Raw genomic sequence first — 20,430 nt, forward strand, 5'->3', positions numbered from 1 at the left:
CACGCTATTTAGTACAGTGATGAGGAGGAATTTCTTCACTCAGAGGGTGGTGAACCTCCACTTTCCTACTGTTCACCATAACCCTCAACTCCTTTGTAATTTAAAAGTCTGTCTATCTCCGGATGTAATCTGGATTTGGTGGCATTTGTTTGGGGTGGGGGGGGGGGGGGTGGTGGGGGGAGATGTTGACACCAGAAAAACTCCCCACTCATCTTTAAATAGTACCATGTGATCCTTCATGTCCATGTGAACGACAAGGATCTACACAATTTCAGGTTAAGATCCAATCTGACATGGTTTAACACTTCATTAGTACCATCCGAGACTATCAACATCGATTAGGAGCCTTGACCCAATAAAACTTCTGATCCAGGAACGACACTGCTACTAACTAAAGTACAGGGGGATCAGCAGACATCTTGTATAAATGCCCTCCTTGATTTTTATTCCACAAGTGTTCATTCCACAATTGTTCGTTGACCAAGAAACCATGAAGAAATTAGCCACGGCTAGATTATAACAGAGAGGATCCGAACTACAGATCAACTCAGGAGATCTTCTGTCCAGCACAATGATCACGTGTATTTATATGCCGCCATTACCTTAGCAAATTGTTCTAGGTGTTTCATAGAAAAGCAGTCAGAAAAAAATGGACATTGTGTCAATGAAAGATATATTAGGACGGGTGACTTGGTCAAAGAAGCAGTTTTTAAGGAGGGCCTCGAAGGATTAGAGAGAGTGAAAGAGGCAGGGAGGTCTAGGAAATTAATCGCAGAGTGAGAGACCTAGATGGCCACCAATAGCAGTGCAAAGAGAATGTGGATTGTGAAAGAGGCAGAGCTGGAGGAACTAGGATTCTGAGAGAGTGAATGTATGGGGTTATAGAGGTAAGTGACTGTAGGAAGTTTTAGAGATGGGAGGGTGGGAACGAGGCCAGAAAGGGATTGAAACAAATTTTATAACATTAGCTGTTTTATCTATGATAAAAAATAGAGTGCTGGGCCTTCCTTTAATAGTCCCTGAATGATAGATATGTGCAATAAAAGGTGGTATTTTTATGACAGAAAAATCTTTCAGAATGTCAGGACATCCCAAATTGCTTTACAGCCAATGAAGTGCTTTTGAAGTGTAGTCACAAAGAACAATGTGATAATGATCAAATATCTGTTTCTTGTGATGTTGACTGAGGGATAAATATTGGCCAGGACACTGGCCATGGGATCTTTTAAATGAGAGGGTTAGATGGGGTCTCTGTTTAACGTCTCATCCAAAAAAAACACCTCTGACAGTACAGCACTCCCTCAGTTCTGCACAGGGAGCATCAGTTGAGATTTTTGTGCTCAAAACTCTGAAATGGGTCTTGAACCCATGATCCCCTGGGGGTGAGTGCGCTACCCACTGAGCCACAGCAGAAAAAATAATTAATAATATGTAGTTTGAAAGTGGCAGCCTGAAGTGCACCTTCTTAATGGGGTTCCTATGTACGAATGCTTAACATCTTCACATTGTGTCCCTCTGTGTGTTGCTCACTGAGGTGCTAACCTGATTCAAAGAAGTGGATCTGGATTGTGAGAGAAAGTAGATTACCTAAAGAATTAGTGGGTGTGCGTCAGCACTGGTTGGAATCTACACCCAGAGGTGAGCTTCCCCTATCATCTCCATCACCAAGACTGTCTACTTCATCTGCCTCCACCCTTCTCTCAGCCCATCTACTGCTGAAATCCTCGTTCTTGCTTTTGCCACCTCCAGACTTAATTAACTCTCCTGTCTGATCTCCCATCTTCCACCCCACCCTCCGTAAACCTAAGCTCACCCACAACTCTGCTGCTTGCATCCTATCACCCATAATCACCCCCTGCGCTTGCACTGGCTCTCAGTGTGGCAACATCCCTTCATAGCCTTGGCCCCCCCTGATCTCCACTGCCTCCTCCAGCCCTACAACCCTCTAAGATATCTGTGCTCCTCCAGTTCCAGCCCTTGAATCCCCAATATTCTTTGCACCACCCTTTGGCAACTGTGCTTTCAGCTGCCTAGGCCCTAAGCTCCAAAATTTGTTCCTGAACCTCAGTGGCTCTCCACTCGTCGCCCCTTCTTTAAGATGCTCCTGAATCTTAGTTGGCATTTCAGTGCAATACTGAGGGAGTGCTGCATGGTCAGAAGTGTTGTCTTTCAGATGAGATGTTGAACTGGGATCTCATCTGCCCTTCTCCACTGGACCTTAAAGATTCTGTGGCACTATTTTGAAGAGAAGGGTAGTTCCTTCTGGTGTCTTGGCCAATATGTATTCCTCAATCAACATCACTAAATAGTTTATCTGATCATTATCACAATGCTGTTTGCGGGAGTTTGCTGTCAGCAAATTGGCTGCAGTTGTTTCCAACATTACAACAGGGATCACATTTCATAAAGCACCTCATTAGTTGTAAAGCACTTTGGGACATCCTGAGACTGAGAAAGGTTCGATGTAAATGCAAGTTCACTCTTTCTTCAATCTTACTTAAAATCTACCTTTGACCAAGCTTTAGGCCCCCTGTGCTAACATCTCCTGGCTGAGTGTCAAAATCTGTGTCTGATTACAATCCTGTTAAGTTCTTGGGAACTTTGGCTATGTTGAAGACACATATAAACACAAGTTGTTGTTACAGTAAAGCAATGTATGACTTTTGCACGTAAATGCGCCATAAAATGCACAATCACGGCTGCAGCCTGCAACTACAGTTTGAAATACTGCAGCTTTCTCGAAGAGAAAATAAACCAGGAGTGAAACAAGGCACACTGTTATCCTTTTGAGTAGCACATGGTTCCAATGGTGCAGAAATGTGAGCTATTTCCTGATCTCTCCTGTCCTCCCTCCCCATGTCCCTATTCAAAAAATCACCACCGATGGACTTGGAAACCTCACCGCTGTTCATCTTGGTGCATTTTTAAAATGCAGATGAAACAGTTAAAGCTGTAAAATTCTTCAAATAACTTTGCAAAGCGACTAGTAACTACAAGATAAACTTAACAGACCCCGTCTGTTCACAATTGTGTCACATGATTTAAAAGAGCTTTCTTGAGGGATAGGCTTGTGGCAATGCTGTGTTCCTTAATGACATGTTCCAGGATCAACCGGCCAATAATTGATTTTCAATAACCCACCCAGGGGTTATTGAAGTGGGGGAAGGGTGGGGGGGGAGTCTAATTCATGAAAAGAGCTGTCACAACTTGTACAGGTTTCTCCAGTTAAAACGAAGAAGCACAAAAGCTACTTACCTTCTTAAGCCAAGAAAGATGTTTGTAAATATCGATCTCACCATCCATGCTATGGGTCTGCAGCCTCCATATTCCCAGGGAGAGTGAGAGGGGGAGAGAGAAAAAGTGAGAGAGAGAGAGAGAGAGGCGCAGAGAACTGTCTGCACAAAAGTGTAGTTCTTCTGCAAGGAACAGCCGCAGTACTGTCCCCTTACAGTGAAAGTGATGAGTGGAGTATAAATCCAATTCTCATTCCACCCCCCTCCCCGCGGCTCAGAACAGACTAAAATCGAGGTAACGCCAATTGTTACAAAGCAGAAGGTCTTGACTCGGTAGATCCACAGAGCATCTGGTTCGCAGTAAAAGAAATCGCAAACTTTAATGACAGTCTCTCCTCAGTGCACTTGGATTACTACTGCGGACTAGCAGTCAACAAACTCAAAATGTAATCCGATTCGGGTGCCTCTATTGCTTTTCGTGGTGGTGGGGGGGGGGGTGGGGGTAGTGTTTGTTGTTAAAGCAGCAGTCTCGTTTCTGTATTGATCAAGTGAGACAGACTTAACTGCTAACCCGGCTCCAGCTATTTCCTGTTGTACTAGTAATGATCACACACCATAAGCCATTTCTCCCCACCCCCTACTGCATTTCACTGAATATCAAGACTAAAAATAGCACATTTCACCCTTGTCCTGCGAACTTCATTAAAAGCTGAGGAGCCAAGTTTAAAAACGGTTGAGGGATTCTTTAGCGGGCGAAAGTTTGTTTGCAAAAAACACCATCTCACTCGGATAACAGCGATCCATTATTTTTTTGAGCTGGGTCACTCTTAACATTCTCACCCAGGGCACCTGATTCTCTGGCCAGGCCAACGTTATAAAGCTCACTGGTTCCCCTGGTAACAGCAGGTTAATTTTAAGTCGCGAATGGGATTCAAACAGGCTAATCCGCTTTAAGTGCTTTTCGGTCTTCACCAACAACAGTTTCAATTAGGGTCAGGAGCCCTGGCATTACATAAAGAGTGAAAAGGGAAAATATCCACGCTTGACAGCCTCAGTGCAGTTCTGAAGGAGTGCTGCACTGTCAGGAGGTGCCAGCTTTCCAGATGAGGTGCCTTCTGCCCTCTCAGGCGGACATAGGATATTATTTTGAAGAAGAGCAGGGGAGTTCCCCACCCAATGTCCTGACCAATGTTTATCTCTCGCCCACCACCGTCATCATCATCATTTATGGCCACTGTCACATTACTGTTTGAGAGAGCTTGCTGTGCGCTAATTGGCACATCCTGGTGACTACACTTCAAACTACATTTGAAAAGCGCTTCAGAGATGCACTCTTTTTCTCTCTATTTCTTTCTTCAAGAAAAGTTGTTCAGAGTCCATCAACATTTGGATTTGCTCCTGTCAGGCTTACCTCAGTCCTCAAGCTGCTGCTGATTATTCCAGCTCTTTCTGTGCTGCTGGGCATTTCTACTAACAGCTAAGCCATTTAAAAACTGGAAAAATTTGCTCCAACCACTTGTTGGCACCTTTAACAACATCCCGAAGCGCTTTACAGCCAATGAAGTGTATTTGATGTGTCGCCACTGTTGTAATGTAATTAAAAGCAGTAGCCAATTTGCACTCACCAAATTCCTAAGGCACTTTACAGGAGTGTGATTAGACACATTTCAACACAGGGAAGGAAGGAAATATTAAGGCAGGTGATCAAAAATGTGGTCAAAATGGTAGGTTTTGAGGTCTTAGAGAGGAGGGAGGGTTTACCGGGGGGAATTCAGGGCTAAGGGCCCAGGCAGCTAAAGGCACAGTCACCAATGGTGGAGCAAAGGAACTGGGTGATGCACAACAGGCCAGGATTGGAGGAACGCAGAGTCCGTGGAGGGTTTCAGCATGCATTAACTACGTATTTGTGGCAATGTACAGGTATTTGTGCCTAACAAATTCAGGGCTCTTATTTTTCAATGAACCAGCTGCAAATTTGGACTGGATTTCATGGTCAGCAGTGAACATACAGTGTCAAGACAGTTCTTACAATTTCCCACAGACATTTTATTGGCTTAGTATAGCAGAGTCTCATTGGTCAACCACCCAAAGAGTGCAGCACCTTTCACAGCGTATCTGCAGCCCATACATATAGGGCAAGTAATTACGTTTCTTCTTAACCAATCAGATGGAGGTAATGATAATGAGTCTGACCAGAAAGCGTAATCTAGAATGATGATTTTTTTTTTTATTAGTTCATGGGATTTGGGATGTACTAAATGCTGTCTAGGCCATCCCTAATTGACCTGTTCAGAGGGCATTTAAGAGCCAAAGACACTGTTGTGGGTCTGGAGTCACATGTAGGCCAGACCACGTAAGGGCAGCAGATTTCCTTTCTGATGGGTTTTTGCAACAATCAGCAATGATTTTGTGGTCATCATCAGAATTTTAATTTCAGATTTCTGTTGAATTTAGATTTTAACCATCTGCCATGTTTGGATTCGAACCCGGGTCCCCAGAGTATTACCATGGGTCTCCAGAATACTGGTCCAGTGACAATACCACTATGCTACCACCTCCCCAAATTCAATATCAAATCAGGTATAGAAAAAGAGGGGGCGATAAGGGATGGAAAGAAAAAGTAAAAAAAAAAATTGAAAAAAAAATCTCCAACGATAATTACCATCTGAAGAAATGAGACTCCAACACTTCTAAAAGTTAATTTTCAGTGTCATAGAAGTTGTTTGGTAGTAGACAGGGAAACAGTGCTGTTGTGGTAATGTCACTGTACTGATAATCCAGAGGCCCAGGCTGGGACATCAGTTCAAATCCCACTACAGCAGCTGGTAGAATTTAATTTCAATTAATAAGTCTGGAATATAAAGCTAATATCAGCAATGATGACCATGAAGCTATCATCAAAACCCATTCAGTTCACTAATACTCTTTAGGGAAGGAAACCTGCCATCCTTACCCGGTCAGGCCTACATGTGACTCCAGACTCTTAACTTCCCTCTGAAATGCAAGCCACCCAGTTCAAGGGCAATTAGGGACTGGAAACAAATGCTGCCCTTGCCAGCAATGCCCACATCACATGAAAGAAGAAAAAAAGTCAGTGCTAAAAAGGGTATTTAAGCTGGATTGGATATGAACTAACTTTTTTTTTTGGAGTGTAGTATCTGTGAGTTAAGTATAGCAACTTCATGCTGTTCCATGTATTTGGATGGTGGGTCTGAAAACAAGACTGTTTTTGAGGTAGTTTTGGAGGACAAAGTCTCTTGGACAGCAACTTCCTGATGTCCACGTTGAACTACACAGATTTGGTGACCAGAAGTTGCTGTCTGATTTCCACATTAATAATGCTGAATGCTGTACACCTCACTGTTATTTTTACAGCAAAATGCAGCCCAATGTTTGCAGGGAATGAATATGGGAGAAGGTAGGCAGACAGGAATGTTAACAAGAGGACTGTATTCGACTGAGGTTCCTATTCCCTATACTTCCAACTTTCTCCCTTTAACCCCCTTCTTGGAATAGAGAGAGGGCTCCCTTGTTCTCGCCTTCTGCCCCACCAGCCTCCTCTTTCAACAGATCATCTTTCACCATGATCCCTCCCAACTCCAACATCATCCCACTGGAAAACATATTGCTCCCTTCCATCCCCAAACAAAAAACTCAAGTCTGTGTTACGGGATCCAAAGGGAGAGGTTAAAAAAAAACTGGTTGATTGTTGAATTCTTAAGTTACAAGAGAGTGAAGGATCACAATGTTGGGCGCATTTATGCTTTAGCCAAAAGCTGGAAGAAACACAATGGGTCCAATGGCTGTGAATTTCTATGACTCTATCTGCAAGCATATCAAGTTTAGAAACATCCCCAAGGGTTGGGAAGCTTCACTTAGGGCACAATCTTTTCATTTACAATGATATTGGGCTCAAAAAATATTGGTTTGATAATGCCCCTAACCCTTCCTTGTTGCATAACAAAGCCTTGCTCTGAACTGAATTCTTTTTGGACTGATGAGGTGACATTAAGACACTCCAAATGTCACAAGAGAAATGTAATTTAAAAAAAAATCAATAAAGCTAACTCTGAGCAGGAGGATGTCAGGAAGAGAATCGAAGGCTTGAGAAACAAAGCCCTGGGTCCTCTGACCGACATCTACTCCTGGTTCAGCAAATTTTAAAATTTTCATCACTGTTTTCAAATTCCTCCATGTCTCTGGTCTATCTCTGTAATTTCATCAAGTTACATAGCCCTCCAAGATATCTGCGCTCCTCAGTTCTGGCCTCTAGAGAATGCTCAATTTTAATCATTCCACCATCGGTGGTCTTGCCTTCAGCTTTCAAGACCCCAAGCTCTGGATTTCCCTCTCTCAACCTCTCCGCCACTCTTTCCTCATTTAAGATACTCCTTCAAATCTACCTCTTTCATCAAACGTTTGGTAATCTGCCCTAATATCGCATTATGTGGCTCAGTGTCAAATTTTGTTTTATAATGCGCCTTTCTTTCAATTCTTTCACAGGGTGTGGGTGTCAATGGCTAGACCAGCATTTATTGTCCATCCCTAATTGCCCTCGAGAAAGTGGGCCAACTTCTTGAACCGCTGCAGTCCATGTGGTGTAGGAACACCCACAGTGCTGTTAGGGAGGGAATTCCAGGACATTGACCTAGTGACAGTGAAGGAATGGTGATACAGTTCCAAGTCAGGATAGGGTGTGACTTGGAGGTGAAATTCTGAAGGAGCATGTGATATTTCACTATTTCAAAGGCACTATACTATTGAAAGTTGCTGTTGTTGACTTGTCTGAAGCTTTTGTACATTGTCATTGAACTCTCAAAGAATGAGACAGATGGAGTTAATGACCCAACATTCATAAGTTTCTCGTTCTCCACTTACAACAATTTGCTCATGTCCTTTAAAACTGCAAAATAACCAAAGGATTTTCACAAAAGGTGTAACCCAAAATAAACAGATATCAAGCTAAAGAAAGAAATATTAAGGCACAGTTGCCAAGTGGGATGAAGGGGTGGATGGGAACCCCCACATCAGAGGAACAGAGTGATTGTGGATGGATGGGGTGTACATTGTAAGGTTGCAGAAGGTGACAGATAGCGAGGATGTGGTCGTGAAGGCTTTGAAAATATACAATTGGAGGTATTACAGTTACAAGGTCAGGGATCATAGGTGAGGGGAACATGGTGTAGGGTAGGATATAGACAAAGTTTTGGATCAGCTGTTGTTTATGGAGGGTGAGAGGTCAGTTAGATGAACATTGGAATAAAATTGGAATTTAATACTGCAGAGTGGCAATGGAATTTTGTAGAACTCTATATTCAGGTCAGTGGAGCATTGAAGTGGGATATTCATCACCCATAGCTGTCAGATTGAGACAATGGTGTTTTCTGAAAGATATGAACTTTTTCAAATAGCTACTTCACCACTGTATGAGAAGAGAGGTCTTTTCATTCCCAGGTCCTTTCCTGCCAGAGATCAACATGAGATAAGCTTGGGTGGTCCAGTTCAATGATGTATTCATTCAGGACTTCCTACACAAGAAACTCTTTGGTTTGATGTAATCTTGTGGTATTGGTAGAAATCTCAAATGCTAGATTAGGAATTGGCTCCAACCTTGCAACACAAAATTCGCAGTTAACAGATATGATTCAGTTTGGAGACATATTACTAGTGGTGTACCCATGAGATCAGTCCTAGGCCTGCTACTTTGTACGGTCTTTACTAATGACCTGGATAGTGGTGTTGGGAGTACTGTGAGTAAATAGGCAGATTAAACCAAAATCTCTGTAAGGGTTAAGATAGTAGTAGATAGTAGAAGATAGCATTGACAAATGGCCTTTAATTTAGATAAATGCAGCGATGCACGTTGCTCAGGCCATCACAGCATATACATATTATTTAGAGGGGGAACAAACCAACACAGAGAAAGACATTGGTGTTATTGTGCACTGAATGTTCATGATTAATGCAGAGACAATATAGCTAAAGCTTCACCAGTTCCAATAGATGTTATTAAAGAAACATTTTTAAGAAACATTGAACAATACAAACCCATAAATTCTAATGGGGAAGAATTTTGCAATCAGATTCCATTGAAAGGCTTAGCTTCCTAGGTTCTATTCCCAAATCTGGGTGTCAACAACAATCTGCTTTTATATAGTGCCTCGAACGCTGCAAAACATCCCATGGCACTTTACAAGAGTAATTATCCAAAGAGATTTGACACTGAGCCAGGGGAGGTTAGGTGATTAAAAGCTTGGTCAAAGAGGTAGGTTTTAAGGAGTGTCTTACAAAAGGAGAATGAAGAAGAGGTGGAGAAGTTTAGGGCTGGAGGAGGAACTCCCATGGAGGGATTTGAAAACCAAGATAACACTTTTAAATTCATGCAAAAGTACAGCACAGAAGGATGCTATTCTGTCCATCGAGTCTTCGCTAGCTCTTTCAAAGTGAAATCCAATTTTTTTTATTCATTCACGGGATGTGGGCTTTGCTGGCTGGGCCAGCATTTATTGCCCATCCCTAGTTGCCCTTCAGGTGGTGGTGGTGAGCTGCCTTCTTGATCTGCTGCAGTCCATGTGGTGTAGGTACACCCACAGTGCTGTTAGGGAGGGAGTTCCAGGATTTTGACCCAGTGACAGTGAAGGAACGGCGATATATTTCTAGGTCAGGCTGGTGAATGACTTGGAGGGGAACTTCCAGGTGGTGGTGTTCCCATTTATCTGCTGCCCTTCGAGATGGTAGTGGTCGTGGGTTTGGAAGGTGCTATCTAAGGAGCCTTGGTGAATTCCTGCAGTGCATCTTGTAGATGGTGCACACTGCTGTTACTGAGTGTCGGTAGTGGAGCGAGTGAACATCTGTGGATGTGGTGTCAATCAAGCAGACTGCTTTGTCTTGGATGATGTCCAGCTTCACCAGTGTTGTAGGAGCTGCACTCATCCAGGCAAGTGGGGAGTATTCCATCACATTCCTGACTTGTGCCTTATAGATGGTGGACAGGCTTTGGGGAGTCAGGAGGCGAGTTACTCGTCGCACGATTCCTAGCCTCTGACCTGCTCTTGTAGTCACAGTATTGATATGGCTAGTCCAGTTCAGTTTCTGGTCAATGGTAACCCCCAGGATGTTGATAGTGGGGAATTCAGTGATGGTAACGCCACTGAACATCAAGGGGTGATGGTTAGATTTTCTCTTGTTGGAGGTGGTCATTGCCTGACACTTGCGTGGCACAAATGTTGCTTGCCACTTGCCAGCCCAAGCCTGGACATTGTCCAGGTCTTGCTGCATTTGGACATGGACTGCTTCAGTATCTGAGGAGTCACGATTCGTGAACATTGTGCAATCATCAGTGAACATCCCCACGTCTGACTTTATGATGGAAGGTCATTGATGAAACAGCTGAAGATGGTTGAGCCGAGGACACTACCCTGAGGAACTCCTGCATTGATGTCCTGCAGCTGAGATGACTGACTTCCAACAACCACAACCATCTTCCTTTGTGCTAGGTATGACTCCAACCAGCGGAGAGTTTTCCCCCTGATTCCCATTGATTCCAGTTTTGCTAAGGCTCCTTGATGCCACACTCAGTCAAATGCTGCCTTGATGTCAGGGCAGTCAGTCTCACCTCACCTGTTCAGCCCTTTTGTCCATGTTTGAACCAAGGCTCTAATGAGGTCAGGAGCTGAGTGGCCCTGGCGGAACCCAAACTGGGCATCAATGAGCAGGTCACTGCTAAGCAAGTGCCACTTGATAGCACTGTTGATGACCCCTTCCATCACTTTACTGATGATCAAGAGTAGACCAATGGGACGGTAATTGGCTGGGTTGGATTTGTCTTTTTTGTGTACAGGACATAGCTGGGCAATTTTCCACATAGACTGGTAGATGCCTGTGTTGTAGCTGTACTGGAACAGCTTGGCTAGGGGCGCGGCAAGTTCTGGAGCACAAGTCTTCAGTACTATTGCTGGAATATTGTCAGGGCCCATAGCCTTTGCAGTATCCAGTGTCTTCAGCTGTTTCTTGATATCACGTGGAGTGAATCGAATTGGCTGAAGACTGGCATCTGTGATGCTGGGGACCTCCGGAGGAGGCCGAGATGGATCATCCACGTGGCACTTCTGACTGAAGATGGTTGCGAATGCTTCAGCCTTATCTTTTGCACTGCTGTGCTTGGCTCCTCCATCATTGAGGATGGGGATATTTGTGCAGCCTCCTCCCTCCAGTGAGTTGATTAATTGTCCACCACCATTCACAGCTGGATGTGGCAGGGTTGCAGAGCTTAGACCTGATCCGTTGGTTTTGGGATTGCTTAGCTCTGGAAATCACTTGCTGCTTATGCAGCTTGGCACGCAAAAATCCTGTTTTATAGCTTCACCTCATTTTTTTTTAAGTATGCCTGGTGCTGCTCCTGGCATGCCATCCTGCACTCTTCATTGAACCAGGGTTGATCCCCTGGCTTGATGGTAATGGTAGAGTGGGGGATTTGCCAGGCCATGAGGTTACAGATTGTGTTCAAGTACAATTCTGCTGCTGCTAATGGCCCACAGTGCCTCTTGGATGCCCAGTCTTGAGTTGCTAGATCTGTTCGAAATCTATCCCATTTAGCACAGTGGTAGAGCCACACAACACGATGGAGGGTATCCTCAATGTGAAGGCGGTACTTCGTCTCCACAAGGACTGTGCGGTGCTCACTCCTACCGATACTGTCATGCATCTGCGGCAGGCAGGTTGGTGAGGATGAGGTCAAGTATGTTTTTCCCTCTTGTTGGTTTTCTCGCCAATTAGTGAATTTTCACTGATAGTCCCCAATAGCTCGACATTTTTTCCTCCTTCAAGTATTAATCCACCTCCATTTTGAAGGCTACTATTGAATCTGTTTGTACTACCCTGTTCTTGACAAAGTTGGAGATAGCATCAAGGCAGCAGTCATTTGAACACTCCCTGAGAATGAAGATGTCCCCTGTGTTCAATAACATTTACAGCTACATCTTTGGAAAATGCCTTGAATTAATATGCACACCTGTCAGCTAAATGCTGGTCTTGTTAAAACACTGACAGCAAGCCAAGTCAATGAAACATCTTTCATCTGTGTTTAAATTTGATCATAAATGCTCTCATCGTAGCCTGCTCACTGTTAACATTACATAAAGTATTTTATTAGCCTTAATTGTTCATTGGACTCACCCCCCACCAGCACCAGAATGTAATTTTCTATACTTTATTCTAGTTGTCCCCATGCCAACATTTACCTCTCAAAACTACATTAGCAAACATTCATTATCTCATTATTGTGGAGTGTTACTATGCACAGATTAGCTTTTGCTTGCATTGCGCAACAGTGGCCATACTTTAGGAGTAATTCATAGTCCTGAAACTCTCTAGAACATAGTGAGCATTTCAAAGGTGCTGTATGAATGCAAGTTCATTGTTTTTGTAGATACTGTGCATATTAGTGGCCTTGCTGTGGGTTTGGTGTTTGCCATACAGAATGTGAGATGTTGAGATTCTCTCAGTTCTGTTGTCTTTACTCCTTGTTCCATGTTACCTAATGCCCAATGTGCTCAGCAAATGGTGGGCAGTAACCCAGAATATGTGGTAAATGTGATGGCATCGGAACAATGCTCAATGTAACACGTAAATCGTCCAGCAAATTTTGGTGTGAAGTGTGAATCAGCACAAGTCGCTGGATGATTTGCAGCATTCACAAAAATTGCATCTTAACCTCCCCTTGAGTTCATGAAATTGCAGCATTTACTCATTAAAGTCACCACAGAAAGTTAAGTCTAGCAATCAATAGCATAAGCATTCTTTTAACAAAATGGTAATTGTTAATGACTGCCAATCAACACCTCTGGTCCAGAAAATGACCAGTTAAGAGTGTGGAGTCTCATTCCTTCTGCTTGTTAATTGCTGTTGGAAACTTTTAAAGTGTCAAATTTTAAAATTTTAAATGTTTTTTTTCCTGACCTTTCTCCTCTCTCTCTCTCTCTCTCTCTTAATCCAATCTATTTCTCTTTCTGGATCAAATTTGACTCTGATTCACCCGATTTCCTTCTCCATCACTCCCCGGTTTTCTTCTCAATACATACATCCCATTGGTTAGGATGGTCGACTGTTGGTTCCATTCTTCACTGAGGTCCCTGGTGCCTTCGCTGCATCATTATCAGCTCACACCCCCAACAAGGCACAAAAACTTTAAAAAACCTAAACCTGCAGAATATATCTAACTAACATGGGCCATTATTGTGTTTTTGTTTCAAAAGAAACTGTACGAATTAAGAGAATTAAGAGAAAGCAGTTTAACAGCAACTTTGTGTGTGATCAGCAGAGAAGTTGAGACAGTCTAGATCATAAGAACATCAGAACCAGGAGCAGGCATAGGTCATTTGGGGTCATCAACTTGTTCCACCATTTAATAAGACCATGGCTAATTATTAACCTTTTTTCAATTCATTTATGGGATGTGGGCATTGATAGCTAGGCCAGTATTTATTGCCCATCCCTAGTTGCCCTTGAGAAGGTGGTGTTGAGCTGCCTTCTTGAACCGCTGCAGTCCATGTGGTGTAGGCACACCCACAGTGCTGTTAGGAAGGGAGTTCCAGGATTTTGATGCTGTGACAGTGAAGGAATGGTAATATATTTCCAAGTCAGGATGGTGAGCGGCTTGGAGGGGAACTTGCAGGTGGTGGTGTTCCCATGTATCTGCTGCCCTTGTCTTTCTAGATGGTAGTGGTTGTGGGTTTGGAAGGTGCTGTTGAAGGAGCCTTGGTGAGTTTCTGTAGTGCCTCAACACCATCACTAGGGTTGCTAACCAAGAATAAATGTACTCCTGGAGGTTTCATCACATGATTTGCCTCCACACTCCAGCCATTAGTTGGCCAACACATGCATCCTTGTGACAAACTGCCTTTCCACGCCAATCGGAAAGCAAAAAGGCTCACTACCCAATTGGATGATGCTCAATTGTCAGCCAAACAGTCTTTTTTCAATATTTTCATATCTGTAAAGAGAAATGTTCAAAGAAAATGACAAAAAAGACAACCCAGGGTTTGCAATATCCAGATGATTTTTCTCCAGGGTTGCACACAGCAGCATCTTGGGTGTTGGTCTTCAATTCCTGGAGATTCCAGGCCAATCTTGGAGGATTGGCAACCATAGCCACCACACTCTCTCTTAACTCCCCTATTATCCAAAAATCTGTAGATATCCATCTTAAATATACTCAACAATGGAGAATTCCAAAGGTCTACAACCCTCCAAGTCAAGAAATTTCTCTTCATCTCAGTAGAAATGACCGGCTGCTTAATCTGGGATTGGTGACTCTGAGTTCCCGACTCCCCAGCTGAGGGGAAACATTTTCTCAGCATCTACCATGTTCGGCCATTAAGAATTTTATGCACTTCAATTAGTTCACCTCTCATTCTCCTAACTGCAGTCCAGTCAGCAGTTTTAGCATAGAAATGTCGCCCTATCAATGGTTTTTGGCAGGGCTGGGCTATATTAAAACAGCGAGTCCTTCCCCGACGGATGACTGCAATGTGCTGCAGATTGTTTACGACCAAAACAACAACTGTTGCCGGTGTGTCGAGTCAAGGTCTTCTCACATCTTTTCATACTTGGAGTGGCAGCAATGGCTGAAGCTGTACCTTTCAACAACAGGACACAATCCCAAGCTTTATTGAAAAAAAAGCGCCCGACATATCCACCTGTTGAAAGTCACACTAGATCTTCCTTCCCACTGCGTGTTGGTTGAAGTCTGCTCCTCAGCAAATAGATTCAGAGTCATTACGGCACAGAAGGTGGCCATTCAGCCCATGGAATCCACGCTAACTCTCTGTAGAACAATATCATCCTTGTGCTGTCACTATATTTATCAGGGGAGCCATTTACACTAAGGTATTTGATTACTTCAAATCTAGGTTCACAAAGTTAACCTTTCAGCTTCCTACATTTATATAGCACCTTTAAAATAGTTGAACATCACAGGAATGTTAGCAAACAAACTCTGACACTGAGCCACACAAGAAGGTATTAGAGCAGGTGACCAAAGAGATAGGTTTTAAGGAGCATCTTAAAGGAGGAGAACAAAGCCGAGAAGCTTAGGGAGAAAATTCCAAAGCTGAGGGTGAGTCAGCGGAAGACACGACCAACAGTGGTTGAGCGATTAAAATGAGGGATGTACGAGGGGTCAGAGTTGGAGAAGCACAGATATCTCGCAGGGATGTAGCTGGGGGAGGTTACAGAGATAGGAAGGGGCCAAGCTTGGTCAACGTAGTCCTGCAACGTAAACAAATTTACTCGTTTAAAGAGATGCATTGTTCCATAAAAAAAAAATCATTGGGTTTACCTTACTCATGTTTTATCCATCATCCAGGCAGATTCATGGTTCTTAATACTGAAATTATACCTATCCCTTTTAATCCAAGTTTTTTTTTTAAAGCAATCAAACTGCAGCCCAGTACAAAAAAGAACAACTTCTCAATTTGAGTAAGTGAATCCAGTGGCAGCACATCTCTCCAAATATCAAAGGCATTTTATTTAAAAAAAACATCTGGCACTAAATGAAGGATCTTTAAGCAATAACAGCTGTCTGGATCTTCACACACATACACAGACAGACCCACGTCAACCGAATTCAGTTTGCTGGCTCCCCTCAGGTCAAAACAAAATTCTTAAAAGAGTAAAACGGATCATTAAACAGAAAGCAGAGAGAGAAAAAGAAATCTTGCTCTTGATCTCCTCTGGGACTTACCCCTCAAGAGATGGAGCTTTCAATGCTCACATTGTTCCTGGTGGGACTAAACTGGAGCTTGGTTGGGACTAAGGAGTAAAACAGGAAGTAATTGTAGTCCTGCACCAGTCGGACGGAGTGCGCTGGCTTTATACAACTTCCAAATATTTCCTCCCTGTCTGAAAACTGCTACGTGTGAAGGCTGCTACCAGCAAGCACCTCGATCTTAAAATATAACATTTGATAAACACTTCCCATTTGTTCAGGAAGAAAATTTTAAAAACATTAATTTTCACATTAAATACAAAGAATATCACAGAATCGTAAGATGCAGGAGGAGGCCATTCAGCCCATCATGCCTGTGCCAGCTCTTTGAAAGAGCTATCCAATTAGTGCCACTCCACCCGCTCCTCCCTCCTATAACACTGCAAATGTTTCTTTTGCAAGTATTTATCCAATTTCCTTCTGAAAGCTTCCGCTCACATCATCCTTTCGGGCAGTGTATACCAGTCACAAGAGCCCACGGTGTAAAAAAAAAAATACTCCTCACTCTCCCCCTGCCCTGATTCTTTTGTCAATTATCTTAAATCTGTACCCTCTGGTTATTGACCCTTCTGCAAGTGGAAACAGTTTTTCCTTATTTACTCTATCAAAACCCCTCATGGTTATCTCCACTTAACCTTCTCCGCTGTAAGGTGAACAACCCTACCTTTTCCAGGCTTATATTTCACCCCTCTCCTATTTTTACTTAGTTCTGTTGAAGGGTCATGAGGACTCGAAACGTCAACTTTGTTCTTCTCCGCCGATGCTGCCAGACCTGCTGAGTTTTTCCAGGTATTTCTGTTTTTGTTTCCACCTTTTCCAGACTCTCCACAACCAAAGTCCCTCCTCCTGGGTTCCATTCTAGTAAATCTCCACTGCACTCTCTCAAGGCTTGACATCATTCCTGAAGTGTGAAGCCCAGAATTGGGCACACTACTCCAGTAGAGACCCAGACAGTGTTTTATAACTGTTTAACATAACCTCTATGCTTTTGTGCACTATGCCTGTATTTATAAAACCCACGATTCTGAATGCTTTTGTTTTAAGCTTCTCCACTTCTCCTGCTACCTTTAAAATAAAATAATTTTAGTCTATAAGCTGCATATTGTTGGAAAAAAGAGACATGGCTAAACTTTGCGTCTTGCACTCATTAGGACACATGCAAGAATACCAATATAAGGGGGGAAAACAACAATTTATACTGTATGAGAAGAGAGTGCTGATTGGTTGGCAAGCAGCATTGCCATGAAGAATGCACCACTGATGGTGACTGACAATTAACTGCCAAGCATTGTTTGAAATTTAAACCAGGCAGCTTGACCCTGATTGGTCAAGGCATTGCCCTGAGGAATGAGTAAGTGAATGGCTGTCACTTATTTTTAGTTGAAACAGGCGCAGTGTATGTACATGTTCTTTCTGTCTGCGAAGAACAGGGCCCTGTGTGTTAATATACGTAGCCTCCAGTACACACAAATGTGCCACACTGCGAGCCTGACTGACAATCTTAAATTGATGATCAGCGTAATTCTTAGCACATTGAGGATTATTTAGCAAATGTTGTCCAATCACGGAATCACAATCTAACATTGGAGACTGTATTTTGAGTGTTGCAAACACGGGCAGGTTGGATTTGGTCTGTATCCTGCCCATTGCGAACAGCGGTTGGGACACACTGTTTGATACAATTCACCAATTTTTGGGACGTACAGCCTACATACCTAGCATCACACTGGCACTGAAATTCATATACCACATTACCCATTTGCCTGATAGACAGAATGTATTTTTGGCTTGATGGCAGCACCTGTTGGTGGCAAATACCACTCATGTTGCTGCTGCATAGTAGCAGCGTGAAACAGCTAGCTTCACCTAGTGCTCGAATGTTTGAGATACCTTACCCCAGGGTAATCCGAGGTAGACGGGGCGCTTTTCAGGGCTGAAAATGACGGCTTTAGGCCCGTTCATGAGATTTTTTTCAGCAATACTCAAGCTCTGTATTACCAAACGACTACTTCTATAAGCTGCCTTGTTGCAATCTCCAATGTTTTACTATAAAGTTAGTTTTGAGTTTATCAAGGTACTGAAACTCAAACATCGTGTGTTCATTTTGACCCGTATTTCGGACACAGCCGTGTCGGTAAAGGCGATCTAGCAGGCATTCAGACAGCCACCTGAAGTTGGCATTAGACTCCTTACAGGTATAAGGGGCCTGTTCTAAGCCACATTTGCAAAACAGATTTGAAATAAGTGGATCAGGAACATCTCAAAATTTTAAAATATGTTTCTATGGAGAGAGGAGGAGGAGTTGTGTCCCCAACTCAATAGCTTTCGCGATTGAGCTTGTAGCAGAATGGGTTAATAGTTATGGTAATGAGATAGTGATGTGTATCATGATGTAACAGTGATATCCGCAGTCATGTGCCATAGGCTCTATGGTGCAGAGGGAATAGTCTGCACACAAGAGAGATGTGCTTACCTAGCTGTATATAGCATAAATAAAGTAGTTATGAAGCAATCCGCCTGTGTCAGACCAGAGCTATTCACAAGTAGAGGGAGGCCTTCCTGTGTAGGTTAGGCCACGAGACCAAACCACAAAAGAGAGCTTGCCTCCAATTATCACTCTTTCCCTCCTGTCCCCCCCACCTCCACCAGCCACTGTTGGTGGGGCAAACTCTTCTGGCTGGCCTCCCAGCTCCGTCTCACAAGTCCCAATCACCTATCACCTCTGTGCTTGCTGATCTACATTGACTTTTGGTCAAACAACACTTTGAATTTAAAATTCGCGTCCTTGTTTTCAAATCCCTCCATGGCCTCACCCTGTCCTGTCTCTATGATCTCCTCCAGCCCTATAATCCTTCAAGGTCTCTGCGCTCCTGGCCTCTTGCACATCCCCAATTTTAATTGTTCCACCATTGGCAGCTGTGTGTTAAGCTTCTGATAGCCAGTCGGTGAATGAAGAAGCCAGAGTTACTCATTACTCAGTTTAGATTTATTCACAAAGTGAAACATGACAAGTATCCTCCTCCTCCTCCTTCAGATTGCATGCGCTAAGAGGGCGTTGCAATCATTGACTTCCAATGGATTGTCCACGATTACGCTTGCAAAGTACTACTGTGGTTTGCCATTGCTTTCTGTAGTATGGCTGACCAGGAAACTTTTTCGTTCTTCACCATCTGCCATCAGGCATGTTGAAATGATTTTTAGGCTGATAATCAACCTGTCTGGCCATGTTATGAACACACCTTCTACATCCATCAAGTCCTGAAGTGGCAGTGGAACCTGGAGCTTCTGATCCAGAGGTAGGCATGCAGCCACTGCGCTACAAAACCCCTGCTATTACATGTATATACGTCCAAGTGCAACTCTTACGCCAATGTCAGTAAGTGCCTCTTTATATGTACTTAAATAGCAACACAGTCAATACCCTCCACCTGAAAAAAGTTAACCACAATTGATATACAAATAAAACCGTGTCTTCAGCTATTTGCACCCCAAATCTCTGGAATTCCTTCCCTAAACCTCTCCGCTTCATTTTCCTCCTCAAAGTCTACCTTTTTGATCAAGTTTTTGGTCACCTGTCCCAATATTTCCACGAGAGGCTCTGTATCAAACTTTCACTTTACACTCCTCTGAAGCAGCTTGGGACAAATGGAAGTCGTTTCACTATGTGGCCCAACTTTCATTTTAAAAAAACGCATGGCCTGTTTGTGGAGACCTGACAGGTGCAGGAAGCTCATGTTCAAAAACAATGTTAATGGTGCCCGAGGCCAAATTTCAGGTATATCTAGGGCCTCCTGGTTGGTGCCATTGCTGTTGGGAGTGCCGGTTATGGACTGAAAATTGGACACAGCCAATTTTCCAAAGTCTTCAAAGGGAAAGGGAGGGGAAAAAGTGAGCAATGAGGAAAATAAAATCCAATAGGTGTGAAGTGTTTTCCTGAGGTTTTGGTTAAGGTATATTTATAAGCACAAATGGTGTTTTACTTTCCATCTGGTCCATAGATCTGATTGGTACAGAACAAGCATTTGGGAGATTTGTTCCATTCTTTTATCCTGGTACCATAACCCTAACTAAACACATGACTTTCCGTTAAACTGAAAGATTTGCAACATATTTAATACCTACAGTAGCTTGGCAGCAAGGTTAGACAAGGTTGTGCTGAAAAGCAATTGAACTCAACAAAGGTTATGAAACCGAGACACATCACACAGTATTATGGAATACCATATGTAATCGGACCCCAGGGGATAAAGGGTAAACACAAGTGCACTAGAAATGAACAGACAAAATAAACAGAGCTACAGAATGAGCCAGATCTCAGGATTATATTTCTTATATGGAATTAACCATTTATTTAACAAATTGGAGGAAAGAAAACCTCACCAAACTCTATGACAGTAAGGGTTACCAATTCTGGTTTATTCCTGGAGTTCT

At 43.2% G+C, this 20,430-nt stretch overlaps 1 protein-coding gene across 4 annotated transcripts in view; it reads right to left on the reverse strand.

Moving 5' to 3' along the window:
* Positions 1–20,430, reverse strand: part of ppfibp2b (PPFIA binding protein 2b) — a 254,599-nt gene that overhangs the window by 117,688 nt on the left and 116,481 nt on the right. The gene's annotated exons all lie outside the window — the stretch shown is intronic.

The sequence above is a fragment of the Cetorhinus maximus genome, chromosome 9 (genome assembly GCF_964194155.1).
Source record: "Cetorhinus maximus chromosome 9, sCetMax3.hap1.1, whole genome shotgun sequence".
Taxonomy (NCBI): domain Eukaryota; kingdom Metazoa; phylum Chordata; class Chondrichthyes; order Lamniformes; family Cetorhinidae; genus Cetorhinus; species Cetorhinus maximus.